Below are 5,447 nucleotides of genomic sequence, written 5' to 3'. Positions count from 1 at the left end.
TGGAGCCTGCTTCTCCCTCTGCCTGTGTCTCTGCCTCTCTCGGTGTCTCTCATGAATAAATAAATAAAATCTAAAAAAAAAAAAAAAAAAAAGAAAGAAACAGGCTCACTTTTCACAGATAACAGATGGCAAATTTGGATCTGTGTTCTTTAGCCACAATGCTATACTACTCTGCCTATGGTAGTAGCTATATCATAATGAATATTATAAGCTAATGATTAAAAGGCCTATATCATGGTATTTGAGTTAGCTCTGCTCTTTCCAGGTAGTGCTGGAAACAGACTATTAACTGCTATGGCATTTTTCCTTAGTGTTTAGGAGTTTATCTCCCAATTTCTTGACCCATAATACTGTTCTCATTTCCTCTCAGAAGTGCAGAGTCATATGCATTATTTACTGTCTAATATGGAATATGGGCTTGGAGTTTGTGAAAAGGCTTACAGTCTCCTGGCAATAGCTGGAGGAACTCTGGAGTATCACATGATTATAACTGTGAATTGCTCTTTTTAAAATTACAAACTGTATTGGGTTTGCACTAAGAAAAGTCTTCCGTTTCGATAGGAAATAAATGTCAACAGAGAGAAAGCACTGACTAGGAATCCAGTAAAAGTTGCTATACCACTTATTTCTCTAATCATGATACAACTAGAATGACCTAAAAACGTTAGCTGAGAGGGGCAAGATGCGTGTTCCTAAATGAAGTGTGACTGGTAGGGGCTTCGAGGCCTTCACAGTTGCAACATATTAGAAGCAAAAGAAGCAAAACTTAAAAATTGGAATATTCAGCATTTGTAAAAATTCTTCATTTTAATTTTAGCTGAAGGTGTGATGTTTCTAGAATGTTCAGTTTAGTTCCACAGTCATGAGTACCTGATTTGGAACAAGGATGTGGATACAGAGGAATGAAGACACGGCTCTCCCTCTCTCCCTGGGGCGGGGGGGACTGTCTCCCCAGCATGGGGACATACTGCCAATGACTCCATAAGCAGATGGTAATGCTGCTGTGCTACGGGGGGCAGGGTCCTGGGAAATGGGGAATGAATGCCAGAATGGTCAACCCTTCATCACCATTTAAAATTTTTAAATGGGTAGCAGCTCTGAAATTGTTGCTCTTAAGGAATCAGGTGCTTGTACAGGTAACAGAAAGGCCCCCCTGAATAGAATCATCAGATTATTAGGGAAGGTGTCAAGGCCAATGTAGGGGTTATACTCACTCAGAAACCAGAAATCTAGTGAATGAAGAACTGGAGAGCCTGTGATGCCGAATTGATGTTTTTAAATTCAGCTTTTTTTTTTTCTTACCACAAAATTAATGCATATTCTCTTTGGAAAATATAAGGAGTAACAAAAATAAAAATCACCTGTTACCTCACCACATAATGAGGAATAAAGTTAACATTTTGTGTATAGGGATCTGGAATTCCTATATTCTGATATAAATGAAATAGTCACAAATAGGATCATTCTATAGATACTGTTTTGTTGTTTGCTTTTTGTTGTTGTTACATAATTTCACTTAATTTATTATGAAGGTTTTTTAAGTCAGTACATCATACAGTACTTCTAAAGGCTATATAGTCCTCCATTGTAAGGATGGATAGGAACCTTAATTTATTCAGTCAATTCTCTATCAGTGGACATTTAGGTTATTTTCATTTTTTTACTTTTGCAAACAATGCTGCAATAAAAATGCATGCACATATATCTTTGCACAGGGCCACAATTACATCCATAATTACATTCCATGATTACGTTAAGATCCTAGAGGCAGAATTGCTTTTCGTTAGATGTTTCTAAATTTTTTCTAGCTTAATCAACTGACACTCAGTCGACAGTCCAGGAAGTCTTGCCCACACCTCACACCTCCAGTTCTGGTCAATCTCAGTATTTAACGTTTTAATCTTTGCCAATTTAATAAGTAAAAATCATATTTTGTGATTTTCATGTAGCTGTCTTTAATTGTCATGCTAAATATTTTTGTAGTTTATTGGTTGTAATTTTTCTGTTTGAATTACAAGATTGAAGTTACTGTTACTTAAAATCCTAAGTACCATATACGTTATGCAGTTCTGCATTTACTTCTTTCTCTTTACTCATTTTCTGATTTTAAACTATTTTTATTAATGCACATGAGTCAAGTCTGCACCACATGACATCTTTTTCATTAAAATAGAGTAGCCATCTCCATCAATCTGTAACTGGTCTGAGTTTTTTTCTCTTTTTTTCTGTTTTCTTTTACTTTATTTTATTTTATTTTTTTTTTCTTTTACTTTAAACATGAAACCATGGGCCAGGTTTCATTTCTCAGTTGCCACTTCTCCACCTGAGTTGTCAGTTTTGCTTTTGGTCTACAGGGAGGTTAAGTGAGAGGGCATCTTATTAAATCACTGTCTTTGGGCAAGATGTATATAGAGCTATCTATTTTGCATATCTTATTTTAGTTTGTCATTTGAAAATAAATTTAAACCTAATACTATTTGATATGCATTCTCGTGTTTAAAACAATCATACCTGGGCAGCCCCGGTGGCTCAGCGGTTTAGTGCCGCCTTCAGCCGGGGGAGTGATCCTGGAGACTCGGGATCGAGTCCCTGCACGGGGCCTGCGTCTCTGCCTCTCTCTCTCTCTCTCTGTGTGTCTCTAATAAATAAATGAAATCTTAAAAAAATAAAATAAAACAATCACACCTGAGAATCTTTATAAACAATGAAGGTATTTTTTCTTTGGGGATGCAAAAATGAACATTTCTTTAAGGAAATATGACAATATTTAGGAAACGACCCTATCAAGATGGCAGTTACATGAAGTGACTTGTATGAGGACTGCTCAGGGGCCTTTTCCTAAATATTGGAAAAGATCAAAGAAAGCGATTTGTCTTGCAATTTTAAAAATTAAATCTAACAAGCTCTTCTGGGGCGTTAGTACCTCATTCTTTGGTTCAAAATATCAGTAACTACAGGGGATTATAGATTCCATGAAGAAACAAATCCTCCTTCTACCTCTAAATCCTGCAGTGTCTATTAGTGCTGCATATACACAGTGGATGACTGGGAGCAGGCTATTTGTTCAGTCTTTTAATAGGGAATTATAATCCATTTATATTTTTGTTGTGATTGTTGTATATTTACATATGGCTTTTTATTTTGTATTTCCTTTTCACTTATGTGTTTTCTCTGCCTAATTTTCTTCTTTCTTGCACTCTGTCAAGTCCTTTAGACTGAGTGTCAGCAACAAGATTCATTTTGTGTTTGTGTGTGTGTGTATGTGTGTGTGTGTGTATAAAAGAGAGAGAGAGAAGTCTTTTAGTGACCGCAATGTGCCTGTTTTGGAATCTCTCAGTTATGAAACAAATTTTCGCCTATCCTAGTGCATTGTGTACAATAGACACTTTGCATCAACAATTTGATTTTTGAATTATTGACTATTTTCAAAGAATTCCACAAGTCTATGGAATAAAAGGCATAGATTTAAACCACTGACCTACGATGTGATGAGCCATAAATGACCTGTTGGGTGAGGTCAAACATGCAGAATTGACCTTTCAATTCTGCTTTTTTTTTCTACACAGCACGCAGTAGCTCTGAACAGGTTATGCTGTATGAAGTTTATATGAAGTAAATGATATACTGTTCTAGAATTTGCAAATTTAGAGATTTGTGAAAGATTTGCAATACAAAGTTCTTAAATATTTGCTGTACGCTACAAAGAGCAAAGTTGTTTGTTGAAGACTCTGCCTCAGAAAATGTTTTGGAAATTGAAAAGTATTTAATCACATATATTTTTGGATGCATACTATTTTATTTGATCTAAGAACATCACAAGAATATTTATATCTTCTGTCTTGTATATAATTAAGAGCAAATAGAAGAGTGGATTTGTACAGTATAGATCATGAAGTGTTCTAGCAGGGAGAGCCATTTATGTTTCATTGAACTTAAGAGTAATATGGAAATGAAATCTTTCTAATCAGAATTGGTAGGAGCTAGCAGATAAAAATGTTTTGTTCCATCAAAGTTGACATCATGGAGTACTAACAGATGAAGCCTAATACTTATAAACACAACGGCAATAGGAAACTATCAATAGCAATAGCTAATATCTTCCTAGGTAGCAAATAAGAAAGCACCAAATGATGTCAGGTTGATGATTACTTTTACTGGGTCTGCAGAGCATTATAAAAATATTACAAACTTTGTATCATAAATTCTCTAAATGGGTGACTTGCCTAAGTTAACTCTAATTTAACTTAATCACATGTGGTCAACTTTAAAAAGCTCCACCATAATTTCAAACTACCTTTGGATTTTAGAAATTTGTTACTCACATACTTAAATCAATAACTTTTTAGTTTAATAATAATGTCTGTCAACTAACAGAATACTTCCCTCCTCCACTTTTAGACTAGTAAATGGACAGTTCATGTGAGTATATATTTTACTATGACTTGACTTACTATAAGAGCCTTCACTTCATTACTAATTTGACACATTGGATATTTATTTATTTATTTATTTATTTATTTATTTATTTATTTATTATTTATTTATTTATTCGACACATTGGATATTTAAAGTAGGTTTGTTTTTTTTTTCTTTTTAATGTTGCAGGATGCAGTCTTAAGATGCATTTTTAAAATACATTTAAGAAGCGTTAACTCTATTGAGGAGATGGTAAAGACAACAAGAAGTGACAAGAGTAACTGATTCTAAAATGGATTTTTGTATCTGCAGTATAAAATCAGGTCATTGTTTTTCCCTGTACACTAGGTAAACTCTAGTCATAACTGTTAATTCAATTAGACTTGATAATTGTTCACTCAATAGACTTGATAAAAACAAAGAGTATTAACTGGGAGAAAATCACTTAAAGCAAGAACTGGCAAAAAAAAAAAAAAAAAAAAAGCAAGAACTGGCATTTGCAAAGGACAGTCCAATCCATACCAGTCTCTGGGGAGAGCAAAATCCAATAACCATTTGTAAAAATTCTGATGGCTGGAATTATTCACCTGCTTTTTCTCCCTCTCACGGTGCTGGAGGCCATCATCTTGCTAGCTGGCTATACCAGTGGCTCTTTTACAGGTAAATTTGTCACTCTTTTCACATTGCTTAACTTCTTTGAATGAGCTCTGCAGGAAAACAGGCTTACTGCTGTTTGTGGCACCCACACCTGACAAGTCATTTCTCACTTTTGAGATTGCCAGGGGGTATAAAGGATGATTGGAAGAGTCAAGATGAATCATAGGAGAAGACTTTTTTCACTCAGCTCACCATCATACTTGCATTTCTGCATCTATTTAAACATTAACTTGTGACCCCTAGTAACATTCTACCCTCAGTCACGCACATAGATTTCCTTTAAGACAGCTATTCTCACTGGCATTAGTCTTACTCAGAGGTGACCTGGACTCATTAGAGTGGACAATTTACAGGACTCCCAGAACCATCGGGTT

Source organism: Canis lupus, chromosome 33, assembly GCF_003254725.2.
Source record: "Canis lupus dingo isolate Sandy chromosome 33, ASM325472v2, whole genome shotgun sequence".
Lineage (NCBI taxonomy): Eukaryota > Metazoa > Chordata > Mammalia > Carnivora > Canidae > Canis > Canis lupus.
This window is presented reverse-complemented; position numbering follows the sequence as displayed.